The sequence below is a fragment of the Perognathus longimembris genome, chromosome 18 (assembly GCF_023159225.1).
Source record: "Perognathus longimembris pacificus isolate PPM17 chromosome 18, ASM2315922v1, whole genome shotgun sequence".
In the NCBI taxonomy this organism is placed as follows: domain Eukaryota; kingdom Metazoa; phylum Chordata; class Mammalia; order Rodentia; family Heteromyidae; genus Perognathus; species Perognathus longimembris.
This window is the reverse complement of record NC_063178.1, coordinates 30,009,116-30,025,500: the sequence shown is the minus strand read 5'-3', so window position 1 is coordinate 30,025,500 and position 16,385 is coordinate 30,009,116. Positions and strand designations below refer to the sequence as shown.

The 16,385-nt window shown below is 39.9% G+C and overlaps 1 pseudogene; it reads right to left on the bottom strand.

The window, feature by feature from the left end:
- Window positions 1–6,424: 6,424 nt before the first annotated feature.
- LOC125366897 lies at window positions 6,425–9,027 on the bottom strand (annotated as a pseudogene).
- Window positions 9,028–16,385: the final 7,358 nt, after the last annotated feature.

Here is a 16,385-nt window from a genome sequence, read left to right as displayed (position 1 = left end):
TGAGCATGGTGATGTTCACTTCCCATTCTTCTGCTCTAACATTTGAATTATTTTACATCAGCAGAGAAATTGAAGGGTGCAAACCTCAGACTGTGCTGAAACCAAAGAGATCCCAGAACAGGAGCTCAGCAGCCAGGCCCCTACTGCAGCTCAGTTTGTGTTCAGCGCCCCCGTGTGGTTTCTGCCACTGTGTCACTCAGAGCACAGTAGTACACAGCGGAATCAGACACTAGGACTTTGGCTTTCTTCAAGTGAAAGGAGGTGGCTTCTTTATCATACATGGCTTCAAATCCTTTGTGGCTTCCCATCTCATTGGCCTTGGTGACTTTAATAAGGAGCTGGGGACATTCTCCAGGGTACTGGACATACTAGAAGAGAGTGGGGTACGTTGTGGTTGTATAAGTGCAGTTTATGGTCAGGAAAGTCCCCTCTGACACAGTCACGTGGCCTTGCTTCTGGATCACAGTTTCTCCGCAAGCCCTTCCTAGGAGAAAAAGAGAACTGTGACACTTTGGGGATTAAACTCTTTAACTGTATTTATGTTTAAATATTTTGTTGAATTTATAGAAGAAACGATCCAAATTTTAAAGCTGATTTTACTTACCAAATATTGAGAATATCGCAGTCACTAAGCCTGGAGAAAGTCTCATCTTTAGAGTATCACCAATGTTCTTGAGTGTTCACAGGAAGAAATGTTGAAGTGATGTAGAATTTTCAAGCCTCAACCTCCAGCTCACACATAAATGAGCTTGTGTTAGGAGGCTGCTCTGGTGGACAGGTACTGAACTGGGGTGAAGGTTTTCTTGGTTTTCTCCCAGTCAGAACTAGGTCCTCCTCCCTGACCACATTTATAAGTCTTTTTTTTTTTTTGGCCAGTCCTGGGCCTTGGACTCAGGGCCTAAGCACTGTCCCTGGCTTCTTCCCGCTCAAGGCTAGCACTCTGCCACTTGAGCCACAGCGCCGCTTCTGGCCGTTTTCTGTATATGTGGTGCTGGGGAATCGAACCTAGGGCCTCGGGTATACCAAGGCAGGCAATCTTGCCACTAGGCTATATCCCCAGCCCCACATTTATAAGTCTTAAGTCAGTCTTCAAGTGTTCTCTGTCAATCTGTGGTGCAGAAATGATGTTTTTACGTCTTTAGATACAAATGTACTTTAGAAGACTATCCGTGTGTGTGTGTGTGTGTGTGTGTGTGTGCGCCCGCGCGTATATGTTGCTGAGAAGATATAGCAGTTGCCTCAGACTTTTTTTTTTGCCAGTCCTGGAGCTTAGACACAGGGTCTGAGCACTGTCCCTGGCTTCTTTTTTGCTCAATGCTAGCACTCTGCCACTTGAACCACAGCACCACTTCTGGCCTTTTCTCTATATACGTGGTGCTGAGGAATCGAACCCAGGGCTTCATGGATACAAGGCAAGCACTCTTGTCATTAGGACATATCTCCAGCCCCTGTCTCAGACATTTTAACATAAGCCTTAATATCCTCATGTGATCATTGTGAGCCACCATGCTTACCACTGTGATATTGAATGACTCACAGTTTTCAGCACTGTTTCCCAACATAGAGAACAGTGACTGACATCCTAGGTGCCAAATGCATATTTGTAAATTGAAACAAAAAGTTGAATGGGTAGTATGGTTGAAACACCATTCATGAAAGATGATATTTCCTCTGTTTTAAAATAGTTTCAAATCATAAGGATTTAAAAAAATCTATTTTATCACTTTTCTGGAGAAAATTCATAATATCAAAATAACCACTCAGATATTCCTGAATATCTAAGCATTGAAAAGTGAGAGTGTGTAACCCGGTGTGGAATATGCCATAATTTAAGCTGCCGAATCTCTATGGAATGTTTTGACATCAGTATCTTTTCCCCCCACAATTTCATTGGCTCCAGGATCAGGTGACAAGCTGTGAGTATTGCAAGGGAGTTTGATTCTGAAGGATGCTTTTAGTGTGAATGGAAGCCAAGCCTAGACTGTTTCTTGGTGTTCACTTTATCTGAATCTATTTAATAAATTCTTAGGATAAATTCAAAGAGAAGTAAATTCTTAGACAAAGATTTAAGTAAACAATTCAGGCCTAGATAGCATTAGGTCCACAAATCCCTTTCCTGTCCTCTACCTTCCAATGACATTGCCCCAACATGACATAGAACTATACTACATAGAAAATGTAAGAAGGAGACAGTTGTTTATTTGAGGATTTTTTGGGGGGGAACTTTTGTTTTTGAGTTCTAAGTATATTTTAGATATGAGGCCCTTGTCTGTTGTATGGCTAGTGAAGATCATCTCCCAACCTGTGGGCTTTCTATTTATCTTGCGAGCTATGTCCTTTGCCATGCAGAAGCTCTGCAGTTTCATGCAACCCAATTTGTTCAACTTTTTTGGAATTTTTGTGTTTCTGGTCCTTTAGTAAGAAAGTTTTACCTGGGCAAAGGAGCCCAAGTGTTTCTCCTTTTCCTTCCTGTAATGTTTTCAGGGCATCTACTTTTACCTCGAGGTCTTTGACCCATTTACAATTGATTCTGGTGCACAGTGTAATATAATGCTCTAACTATAGTTTTCTACAAGTGTCTAACCAGTTGTATCAGTACCATTTGTTGAAGAGGCTGTCTTTCTTCCATCCTATTTCTTTAGCTCCTTTATCAAAGATTAAGTGGCCATAGGTCTGTGGATTCATTTCTGGGTCTTCAGTTCTATTCCACTGGTCCTCAGACCTGTTCTTGTGGCAGTACCAAGCTGTTTTTATTACTAAGCCTTGTAATACAGCTTGAAGTTTGGTATTGAAATTCCTCCAGCACTGTTCTCCCTGCTTAGGTTTGTTTTTGCTATCGGGGGTCTTTTATTGTTACATATGAAATTTTGAATTGATTCCTATTTCATTAAAGAATGGTGTTGGGAAATTGATGGGTATTGCATTGAATTTGTACATAGCCTTTGGCAATATTGCCATTTCCACAATGTTAATTCTCCCACCCAGGAGCATGGGAGAGTTTTCCATTTCCTTACTTCTGCTTTAATTTCCTTTTTCAGGTTCTTAAGGTTTTCTTTTTTTTATTATTCTTAAAAATTTTTTTGTTGAGTTCCTTTGTAAAAAACAATGGTCACCAGTAACATACAATGAAAAAATGCACCTGTTTGCATGGATGTTGTGGCAGTAAATCCTAATGCAAGGACATGAATGCAACATCAAACGAACAGTACAAACAGCAGAGCATGACGCATTTAACCACAGCTCCAGCATGCCTGGGGGACTAAGATGACAAGGACTTCCAGTTTCCATCTGAAATAAGATGCTTTGGGGTGGGTAACAAGAAACAAGTCATCATAGAGAGTCACTACCTTCTTCAAGGGAACCACTTGACAGGAGTCACTGTCTGCAAAGCACTGGATTAGTGTAGATCTAAAAAAAAAACCCAAAACAACAACAACAAAGTGGCTCTTCAACAAGAGCTAATTTTTTTGAAAAGTAAATATTTGATTCAAATTTTTTTATCTATCAATGAAACTATCCCAATATGAAAATTCTATATTCCATGTTTTGGCAACTCAGAATAATCCTCAAGATTTTCAATTAAATTGGTAGGGCATGCAAATAATATAAATTTTACTCATAACAGGAGTGGCTTTTGTTTTGTTTTTGTGGTTTCAGTATTGGAGATTTTAACTGAGGACCTCAAAAATAGTAGACAAATGATCTAACACTCTAGTTGTATCTTTTCATTTTTATTGTTTTTGAGATAGGGTCTCAATAACTCATGACAGGACATATTTTGAACTTGTGATCCTCCTGTCTCCACCTCTCAAACAGCAGGGATTACAGGTATGTGCCAGCATATCCAGCTTGGACTGGATGTTAGTTTTGTTGGATTTTTTTTCCCCAGTCCTAAGGCTTGAACTCAGGGCTTGAACACTCTCTGAACTTCTTAGCACTCTACCACTTGAATATTACTTCCAGTTTTTTCTATGTAGTTTATTGGCGATAAGGCTTATAATTAGACTTTCCTGTTTGGACTGGCTTTGAACACAATCCTCAGATCTAAGCCTTCTGAGTAGCTAGAATTTCAGACTTAAGCCATCAGCACCCAGAAGATTAGATTATTTTTAAGCGTGAAAAATTGAAACCAGTAATCCAAAGTCCTGTCTACAACTGCAGAGCAAGTTTCTGGTTATACTTAACTAGTAAGAAGAAAAGTAAAATACCACAATAAAATACTTTTTACAAAATTAGAAAGAACTGCCATGAATATATAAGTTAGGGGTAAGAGCACTGACACATTTACAAGAAGGAGTTAAACAAAAGCTCTTATCCAACCAATCTGAAAATTTTTTGTGAGATGTTATATGGAAGACACAAAATAGATTTGTGTTTTATATTGTCCTATTTGATCAAATGGCAATGCCACAATATTTGACCAAGATTTGGGTATAGTAATATTTATACCATATATATTTTAGGAACCCTTGCATACTGTTGGTGGAAATGTAAATAAGCAACCATAAGTTTAAATACTACAAAATAATGAAAAAGGCCAAAAGTTGGAGAGATTTCTCCTTTTGTAACTTCTGACCAGATTATATAGCAAAAAAATATTTATTTGTTACTTCAGAAGAAATTACACAGAAATAAAATTCACTAAAGAAGACATGATATAATTTAAGATCATGAGTGTGGAGTATTCAGTGATTCTAGTCAGATAACGCCTTCAGGGAAAATCCTTTTCTAACAATATGATTTGTATACCATTAACCTTTCAAACATCATTTCAACTTCATACTATAAAGCTCCCATTTTCTACTTCTCGAAAAAAATCATTTCGTTTTCCTGCCGGGCCAGCCGGCAGGGGAACAGAAATCCTGACTGAGGGGCGGCAGGGATACGGAAAAGGAAAAATAAGGCAAGAGAAAAAAGACAAGAGACCAAGATGGGGTACAGGAGGTCTGCAGCCATAAGGTTGAACCTCAAGACTGCAGCAACAGTTTATTCTTAACTTCCAGCTTATATGCAGTTTTGGAACCAGGGAATAGCATAGGGTTGTTAAAATTCCAGAACACAAAGAGGCTTTGAAGTTTACAACATTTGATTACAGTAAACACAAGGTAACAAAGCAATTCCAGACAGTGGCAGTGGACTTTGCCTTTAGCATATCCTGGCGGTAACAGCACAGCCAGAGGTGATAATGAACCTAGGTGCAAGTTTGGCTCCCGACATCTTGGCGACATCGGCACAGCCAGAGGTCAGGATGAGCTTAGCTGCTAGCTTGGCTCCCGACACGTTTTTGTCAGTTTTTTGGCAGTATTCAGGACCTTGCTCTTGCTAGGCAAGCACTTTAACACTTGAGCAACACCTCCAGCCCTTTTTGCTTCATGTCATTTTTCAAATAGGAGTCTCCTGTTTTTTTACCCAGTCATCTTTGGGAGTATACTTCTCCAACAACTGAGATTTTACAGGCATGAATAACCACCCCTGGCTTATTTGTTGTGATGACTCAACAACGTTTTTATCCAAGCTGATTACAAAACTCCAATGCTTCCAATCTCCACTTTCCAAGTATGTGAGCACTGCAGGCATGAGCCACCATACCCAACTACTTTAGCCTTTTAATATCTAACTTTTGTGTCAAATTCTTCAATTTACCTTAATTCTACCATCTCCATTTTAAAAGACTATAAAAACTTTCTTTCCCTCAGGAGTCAGAATCTACCATGTAATTTCTTGAAGCAGGAAATTAAAGGAAAAAAATATCAAATAGAAATAAGTACACTTATTAGTATATATGGTTTTATGTAAGGAGACCACATAATTGCTCTTTCTGATTAATCTCTGGGCCTTAAAACAGAATAACCAGGAAATTATACTATTATACACATAAAATACTTGAAATCTGTGTCCACTGATGTAAGAGTTAAGAAAATAACAGATTATATGACTGTAAATGTTTACTGTGAAACATTACAAAATTGGTATTACCACAAGAGAGAAAAAAATCTTAACTGATATTAGACATCCTAAATAACTAAGGGAAATGCATGATTGGATTGTAACCCCCAGGGAACAACAACAAGACAATAACATGCATGTCACAAGGGTAAGTACCAAACAAGCAAACCCCAAGTCAGTACAGTACAGCAATGACTGAAACTTAAATAATATCTTGATACAGAAAGAGAAGGAAAAGATAAAATGTTGACTGCCATCGATGCAAAAGCATCTCACCAATTGACATAAAATGTTACTAGTTCTTTAAAATAAGTCATAAGAAAACCAAACCACAATAAGTTAGTGTTTTCCATAATACATGCTGAATTATTTGATCCCGTATCTATACACTGTTAGTCTTAATTCCTAAATGTTGTGACAGCATATCTCATAACTAAGGTACATTAGTTTACATCTTTTTATATGTAGTCTAAGAGGGTTAATTTTTCCTTTCCCGTTTTTCATCTTCTTCACCAGCTCCAAAGAAAATCAAAGGAAACATTCCTAGAATGCAGCCAATCATCACCCCGACAGCTTTGCCCAAATGTGTGCTAACACGTGTTTGCCACATGTCAACTTGCTTTGGTGTGAGATCAGGAATTGACAGGCCTAACCTGGAAGCCAAAGCTTCAATGTAACCTGCAAGTCCAAGTCCAGCTAAATCTGACACAAGATTCCCCAAAGCAGCAGCTGCCATTGTTGAAATTCCAAAAATAATTCCAATAGACAACTCGATATGTGTTCCTGCGACAATCATAATTGCATTATCCAAAAAGCCAAACCCTACGAAAGGTATCGCATTGTGGATGAATACATATCTCAGCTGGCCTGGGGTGGGAGGTTGAGCTTCCAGTTTTTCTTGGGTGATGGCAATGGACTCGAAGTGGTGCAGCTCCTTGAGCAGGCAGCTCCTCTCGGTGGAGTGCAGGCTATAGATGAAGTCGCGCGCCCTGTGCCGTGTTCAGCGCCTCCAAGGGCTCTTTCTTGGGGTGCGTGCCCAGCCGCCTGGGCCCTCCGGGGGCCGCAAGCGCCAGCAGCCCCGCCCGCAGCAGCACCAGGACGGTGGGCGGGGCGGGGCGGCGGCGGCGACGGCGGGACGCGGCCTCAGGCTGCGCCCGGTCCCCAGCAGCGGCAGCAGCCGGGATATGGCTGGCGGAGCCACGCGACCCCCGTGGCAGTCCCGGCGGGACGATGTCTGGGCGAGGCTAACCGGGGGTGAAGCCGGAGGCGCCGGGCTCAGCCCGACCCCGCCCCGAGGTCCTCCCGACAGGCAGCCCGGGTACCCGGCACCATGCACTCGGCGGGCCCGAGCGGCCGCCTCTTCTGGGCTCTCCAGACGCTGCTCGCGGGTCCGCGAGGGATCCCGCACCTCCGCCCCGAGAAACTTTCCAGCGGCGCGGAGCCTGCGGCGCTAGGGAGAGGCGGGCGGGCGCTTCCCGGGCTGAGCGGGGCGGGCGGGCGCGAGCGGGGAGTGTGTCGTTTTTAAGGTTTTCATCATAGAGATCTTTCACTTCTATGGCTAAGTATTTTTTTTTTTTGAGGCCATTGCAAAAGGAGTTACTTTTCTGATTTCAGCCTTGCTGTTTGCATTGTTTGCATACAGAAAAACCATTGGTTTCAGGGGATTTATTTTATATCCTGCTACTTTGCCAAAGTTTTGGATCAACTAAGGTAACTTGGGAGTAGAGTCTATGGGCTCTTTAACTACAGGATCATTCATCTGCAAAGAGAGAAAGTTTTACTTCATATTTTCCTATTTGCTCTGGCTCAAGAGTTAAAGATTGAGACTTCTCTGAAGTCGAGTTGAGAATGGACAAGAGGCACATGCAGAGGGGCTCATCATCCCTGGCCACAAAAGAAATGCAAATCAAAACAACATTGAGATTCCACCTCACCCCGGTAAGAATGGCCATTGTCAAGAAAACTAATAACAACAGATGCTGGCAGGGATGTGGCCAAAAGGGAACCCCAATACACTGTGGGTGGGAGTGTAAACTTATTCAACCACTCTGGAAAGCAGTATGGAGGTTCTTCAAAAAGCTAAGCATAGAGCTCCTCTATGACCCAGAAACCCCGCTTTTGAGCATTTACCCAGATGATCACAAACAAGGCTATAAAAAAGCTACCAGCACAGCCATGTTCATTGCAGCATTATTTACTAAAATATCGAACTAACCCAGATGCCCCTCAGTAAATGAATGGATTAAGAAATTATTGCATATATACACAATGGAATTGTATGTTTCTATCAGAAAGAATGACATTGCCCAATTCATAAGGAAATAGAAAGATTTGGAAAAAATCCATGCTAAGTGAAATGAACCAGACTCAAAGAAACATAGACTCTATGGTTTCCCTCACTTGTAATAATTAGTATATGTCTACAATAGTCCAAGGAGACGATCACAATAGGTCAATATCTATGTATGTAGGATCTCATAAGATGACGCTAAGTGAAATGAACTCCAAGTTATTGAAATTAGTGGCTTATCATTGTTGTTATTTTCAAAGTACAATGTGAAATTATGCCTTTTTCTTTTGTCTTTCTTCCCCAGGGTTTTAGCCTGATGTCAATGTAACTGATGTTGGTACACTGAGTATTATATATATATTTATTTGAACTAGGGATGGTACGAGAACATCAAAATGGAGAGACAAGGGGTAAAAGGCAAACCGATGCAACAGCAATACTTAGAAGACAATGTAATGTAAATCAAACTGTACAGCTGCGGGGGTTGGGGTGTGGGGAAAGGGATAAGGTGGGAAAAAATGAGGGAGGAGGCAACAAGTTTGATAAGAAATGTACTCACTGCCTTACATATGAAACTGTAGCCCCTCGGTATATCACTTTGACAATAAATAAATTGATGAAAAAAGAAAATGTGGGAACTCAGTCCCAGATTCCTCTGGGAGAATGTAGAGTAGGGTGGGATGATGCTGAGTTGTAAAAAAGCAACACAATACTGTTTCAATTTTACAGAATGAATAATAGTTCTCTGGAGAGTTTGTGAAATCTGTGATGTATTCAATGCCACTGAACATTACACTTTAACATGACTAAAGGAGTAAGATTAATGTCATTCATCTTTTCCCAGAGTATAAAATGCTCTAAATGAACTGTAAAAGAGGTATCGCTTTGATTTTTTTTTACCCTTTGCTTTCTTATGCAAATACTGAGGAACTTACAGTGAAAGTCAGGCATTAGCTGACCACTACAACTCTTATTTCCGGTATTGGAGAGAGGATTGTAGAGAATGAAGAAGACTCTGAATTAAGAAGCAACACCAGTAGAGTACAGCAGGCTGTGGGTAAAATGATCCATGTGTTGGCATCAAATGCTCTTAGAGAAATGAAAGACTAAGAATGCACTCTCAGTCCCATGAGGATGTCTCTCTGAGGGCAAGTGATTTTCAGTCACTTTATGGATAGGATTGATAGGTTTCAGACACATTTGTAGTATAGAAATTATGATTGCTTATACTGTGGGTTGCAGTATTGTCATTAAATATCATGATTTTTTCATTCACTGAAGGCACCCCACATTTTTTGAGTAGATGAATACAAATAGATTTTTAAAAAAAAAAAATCAAGCTCCATTGCCATGTTAAAGCTCAGTCATATGATTTCTTAATTTATTCACATGTCTTATCAAGAATTAGCATTTTCAAGTCAAGCACCTGTGGCATGCACTGTAGTCCTAGTTATTCAGGAGGCTGAGATCAGAGGATCATCATTTGAAACCAGCCTGGAAAAAAAATTCCATGACACTCTTATCTCCAATAAATCACAAAAAGACTGAAGTGGAGTTTTGGACTGGAGTTTTGGCTGAGATGTGAGAGCACTGGGCTGAGCAAAAGAGCTCTGGAACAGTGCCCAAGCCCTGAGTTCAAGCCAAGGACCACACACACACACACACACACACACACACACACACACACACACAGAGTATTTTTAAAGATAAATGCAATGTGTGTGGGCTTGGAATGTGGCTTCGTGGTAGAGTACTTGCCTTGTATACATGAAGCCCTGGGTTTGATTTCCCAGCCCTATATAGAAAAAGCCAGAAGTGGCGCTGTGGCTCACTTGGCAGAGTGCTAGCCTTGAGCACAAAGAAGCCAGTGATACTGCTCAGACCCTGAGTTCAAGCCCCAGGACTGGCAAAAAAAAAAAAAAAAAAAAGGTGTGTGTGTGTGTGTGTACACACACAAAATAAGCAAGTAATTTAGCTAATTTTATTTCCATGACTTTTAAGAGTTAGCTGGGTGCCAGTGGCTCATGTCTATAAATCCTAGCTACTCCACAGAGTGTCATCTAAGAATTATGGTCTAACCCAGGCAGGGTAAGGAGTCTATGAGACCCTCAAGCTAAGAACCATAAAGCTAGAAATGGAGCTGTATCACAAGTTGTGAAGTGCCAGCCATGGGTGAAAAAGTTAAAAGACAGAGCCCTTATTGTGCAATCAAGCCCCAGTATAGAAAGAATAAATAGTAAATGTTTTCATGTTCTTTGATGTATCATTTGAAGGTTAGGCTATCACATGAAATAATATTGGTTTAGGAATTCTGAATATATGGCAATTTTCGAACTCAGAAACTCTTGGCTATTTAATGTGATTTTAAAAAGCTATTTTTTGTATTTGTTAGTAATAAATGGATATATAATAGTAGGAAACTCGAGAGAAATTTAATAGACACAGATGAACATGTAGGAAATGATATAGAGTATTTCACTTGTAAATTAAGACAATAAACTCTAAGATATAATTGAAGAATTACAAAGACTATGAATGGACAAAATAGCAATTTAAGTAACAAAAAGTTGGGGTATTTTAAATGTTTATACATTCATTAAATGCAACTCTGGCTTTCTAATTTTCAAGCATTTTTGCTTTGTGTGTTCTTTCCTATATTGGAAAATATTGAATACTTAGAAAAATGGGACAAAACTTTTTTGATAGCATATTCTTACTTTTTATAAAAGCAGTTATTTCATTTACTGTCTTTGGATTCGATCCAATAAAATAGACCAGTATGTGTTAAAGCATATCACTGATCATTGATGTGACTAATATATCTGAGTCCCCACATCTAAACATTTCTGTTGAAGAAATGATTAAATTGCAGTGCTTGGGGTTTCATTGTGCTGAGTGCCAGATGTGTGGAAAGCAAAAGGGCTGGGAGCCTAGATTGAGACATAAATGTTTTGCCTAGCATGTGCCATACCATAGAGACTCAATCTCCTACAGAACAACAAACAAAAACACAAAAAGGCATACTATATTATCTGCTCCATGCTTTGGTATGTTGTTTCTGAGACTCACTAATTTTTCTTTATTGCAAATTGAACTTGAGGAGATGATGGTTCCACCTCCTGAGTGAAGGATTGACCCCCACCCTATTGCCCCAGGCTCATACAGACACCAGGCAAAACCCCAGGTATGAGGTGACCTGCTTTAATGTGCAGGCAGGGCAATTCACCAGGGAAATTCACCTAAGCCCATGTGTAAACAATCTATTAAGGGTCCAAGGACAAGCCACCAACTTCCTAGATCTAGTGGCACTTTCAATAACCTCTGCCTCTTTGCTCAGACCCCTTATAAGTCTGGTCCCAAATTGACCACCTCGCACAACCACCAAACCTGCGGGAAGGTCTTTGCCCCATGCTGTTCCTCAATAAACAGTCCTCACCTGTTGATGATGGAGTCTGGCCTATTCCTTTTCCATTCTCCTCCATTTTCCCAACACTGAGCATCTGAGATTTACTTAATTCTACTGAGATAGAAAATATAGTGCAATATTGAAAACACATTCTTATTTAAAACCACATGTGTAATATCTCATTTATGCAGTATTGAGGGTGGATCAATTCAAAATTACTGCAAATTTTTGCTCACTTTTTGGTCATTGTTCTGAATTTCCTTAGCCAAGTCTTCGTGATTAATCTGAAGGCCAAGTAGCACGTTGTCTATTATAGGTATCCTTCCCTTTCAGACCACCATCGAAAACTGTGTTTAGCTTCATAGATTCATGGATCTTAAAAAAGTATCATGATTCTAGATCTGGCCTATGAACCTAGAGATAAATTTTCTCAGAGGGAACATTTTCCTTCAAATGCAACACTTGTGCTACAGCGCTGGCCACATTCTTGTCTTGGAAAGTGATTCCTTGCTTTGGTCCCTATAAGCAAGTAGATGTCAAACAGTCCTTGCATTCTGTGGTATTCCTCTCTTCAAAACTCTTCTGTGTTTTGCTCACATCTGAGCCCCTCAGCTGTGAAGCTAAGAAGCGTGAAAGATTTGCTTGCGTCCTATAATACCAGTGAGAAGTCACTTGCTTTTGTGTTTTGCAGGCTGTAAGAGTTTTGGAGAACAGGAATCCCTATCCTCACTGCTGGGCTGCTTGGACCAGAGGAGACCATATTTTCAACATTTGAGTCTTAGGACAGTGCAGGATAACAGCCTCTTTCTCCTGCACACACATTGCTGATTGGGCCTGAGTTATATTCAGAAAAATAAACTGGATTAGAGTGGACAAAAGTAGAGGAATCAGAAAGTCTAAGGGAGCTTGGCCCCCGTAGCTCACTTCTGTAATCCTCGCTACTCAAGAGGCTGAGATCTGAGGTGTGTGGTTCTAAACCCAGCCCAGTCCACGAGAACTTAAAAAAAAAAAACACCAGAACTAGAGATGTGGCTCAAGTGATAGTGTGCCAGACTTGAGCAAAATAGCTAAGGGAAATTGTGAGTTAAAGCCCCAGTACTGGCATAGCACATGCACATACACCCTCTCCCCTATGAATGAATAGGAAAGGAAAGGGAAAAGAAAATTTAGTGTTAAGTGGTGTATCTCAAAGAAATTCCACTTTTACTTCTCGTCGTCCCTTTTCCCCAAGGTCTCCATAAGACACTCCTGTTCCCAGTGCTCAGGTCACACAGGAGGGCCAGTTGCGATGCACACCCTACCAACCTCATTGAAGCCATGAGCATGTTCAGCATCTGGAGACCAGCACGTGTGCTCTTCCTCTGATGTGAAATGTGTTCTTCCTCTACTCACAAGGCTATGAGCTCTGAGTGCCCCTCCCAGGGTGAGGGAGTTTATGGGCTGTGTGTTGCTGCTTCAGGAGAATGGGAAACAGAGACTACCTAGTGTGGGAGTTGTGTATCATGTCTAACCTCTCTGTGTGGACTGACAATCTCATCCAATCCAATTTCCTTCAGAATTAACCACTTCAATTTTTTTTTCATTATCTTTAAGTAGTTGTACTAATTCAGCATGCCAGTTTATGGATATAATGCATCTTGATCAATGCCTTCCCGTTCATAATGCTGCTCATCTCTTCCAACTCTACCCATCCCCTCAAGTTACATAGTTCCATTCAATGTTATGTCTATACTTGCCCACCTTCCTTTCTCAATTGTCTGCTCCACCATCCTTCAACATCACCGCCCTTACTTTGGACAACACAAGTTCTAGTGTTCATTATAATACACAGTAATCTAATTGTTTGAAGGGGCTACACTTTTGCAATCTTTCCCTGCACATACATTAGTTATTTGTGCATATATGCACATGACCCTGTGTATGTTTAAGTATGTATTTATAATTGAAATATAACTTTTACATATGTGATGAAACAAGAATCTTTTGGTTTCTCTGAACCTGAGTTATTGCATTTAACAATTTTTTCAAAGTCTGTTTATTTCCATGCAAATGATGTAAGGTTTAACCCATTCAGTTTTGTAACCATTAAATGTGAAAATAATATAAGGTGTATCAAAAGGAAATTGGTGTGACCTACTCATAATCTCAGTCCTTACATCTGTAATATGATTGGGGAGGGGTAATACTAACAAATACTACAGGTCATTGAACAGAAGGACAACCTAAGATACAACACTCGGATGTCCTAACACCTATATTGCTTCTTAAAGTAGAAATCAATCATTTTATCAACATAGAACAAAGCTGGTTTTCAACTTACCTATAGACACAGTAATATTCCAACTTGCCAGTCTTGGACCAAACGTCAGGAAAAATATTAACATCTATTTGCTAAGGATTTCATAATGAAGTCCTCAGATACTTAATCCTGTCAAAAAGTTTCCATTCTGTCTTTCATTTTGACAGCCCACTCTGGTCATAAAGGCTGGATTAGAGACCAGAATCTGCTCATTAGGTTTCAACTCTGAATATTTTGCTTCAACAGACACCTAGATGATCTACAAGAAGCTACTATATCGTTGCCCCAAGAATAGTATAATTAATTGTGAGAAACTCCTATTCCGTGAACATTAACAATAAGGCTGTACTTATTTAAAAGGTAGATATTCTCAACCACTTACCCATATATGAAGAAGCATATGTCTGTGGACAGTAAAGCAAGACTGTCCTCACTTAGAAATTTCACTTCTTTCATTACCCCATCATCTGCTGAATATATAGAAACAACAGCTAGAGCATTCGAAAGGTAATTACAAATAGAATTTAATGGCTAATGGCTGTGACCATAGCTATTTGGGATGCTAAAATGGAAAGGATCACAGACCCAGGCAGCCCAAACAGTATGCTGGGCACTATCACTAAACATCCAGTACAAAAAAAGTGTTACAGGTGTGGGTGAAGATAGAGCCACCTGCCTGTTAATCCTGAGGTCCTTTGTTTAAATCCCAGTAACATCCCCAGTTCACACCTGATTGAGCTCACAATGAATCTGTGGTTCTGTGGCCTTGCATTTCTCTACTGCAAAAAGTCATTATGTAAAATTGTGAAATGATTACCTATGGTCCTATTTAAATCCCAAACCATATACATTCCATTCTTTCATAACTTCACCGTGTGAAATCATGTTATTCATTATGTTTTATCAAGATTTCAAAAAAATTCACTGTCCTGGGCTTTCCTTAATCACATTTCATTTGACTTAAACCTGAATGATTAGGCATTCTGGAAACTATTCTGCAGAAAGTCTCCTTTGAGCCCTGTCAAATGACCTCACTAGGTGCTTTTCACTAAAAGCTTACCTTGTAAAGTACAAGGAATTTACTTTGATTGCATTTTGAGAGTTAGTGTGTCATAATTCATTCCTAAATGACAGAAATTCAAAAGTTATTTGTTTAGTTAACAGTTCTCCAGAAACCTCCAAAGCAGACTTCGCCATAGAAAATGAGGACTCAGACCAAGGCATGATGGCTCACACCTATAGTATCAGTTCTAGGAGGTAAATGGAGGATTTTAGTCTGAGTTTAGTCTAAGCAAAAACTCCAGGCCTTTTATGGAAAACAAACTGGTGCAAAAAGATGGAGGTGTAATTGAAGTTGTTGAGTGCTTAGCAAGCAAGCATGAGGTCCCAAGTTCAAGACCAGAACTGCCAAAAGGAAAAAAGAGATGAGAGCTGGCTCAGGATCCACGGACCAAACCTATATTTTCATGAAGTAGACATTGTCCCAAGAGAATTATGTACACGATTGGAACCACCGACTACCATATCCTTCACAGTCCCTTGTTTTCTCCTTTTAGGGTTATTCTGTCATCTGGATGACAGAATCATATGTTTCTATTTATGGACCTTACTTAGAAATAGACCTTGGTATAGACTTTACTTGAGTCATTGATCACAACTGGCATATTTCACAGCCACTGCCGTGCAACAAAGTAAAAACTTTGTTCCTTTTCTCATTCAATGCCACTGCTTGGAAATTCCAAATAAATAGCCGATCCCAACTAAAATAGACCAAGTGAATTTCAATCAATAAAATCACCCTTGTATATGTCATAAAAATCTATTGATAAAAATTTAAGCTGGAGCTGGACAATTAAAATTACATGGAACACAATTCAAACTGAATTTATAAATTTATATAACCCTCAACTCTACTAACCAGTTGCCATGGTTTTATAGAACTGAGTATATGAAATTATGCAGTATGTTAGAATTCAATATTCATGAATGGAAATGCACAAAACATTTGTTGTTCTTTACAACAATTTAAAAACAAAAGTTAGGACTCTGAGAAAGTAATTATGCTTTCTGTTTTATCACTGATGGGACTCTGCCTAATTTATTATTATGTTCTCAATGTAGAAATAAAAGCCAAAGCCATGTCAAAATACTAGGCAAAAGGAGAGCTCCCTGTGTATTAAGAGTCGATTCCACCAAATCCCTGTCAGTTATAGGCAGATATAATAAAGTTGAAGGTCCTGAGATGGGAAAAGTGTCGTTAATTATCAGAGCTTAATACAATCACACAAATGGTTAGATAGAGATTGACAACAAAAGAAGAGATTCCAGGACAACCAAGGAGGCAGACAGGAGTGATGCAGCCACAGGCTGAGACAGCAACCATCAGAGCTGGGAGAGACAGGAAACAGATTCTCTTCTGCTGCCTAGTGCAGCCTGCTGACATC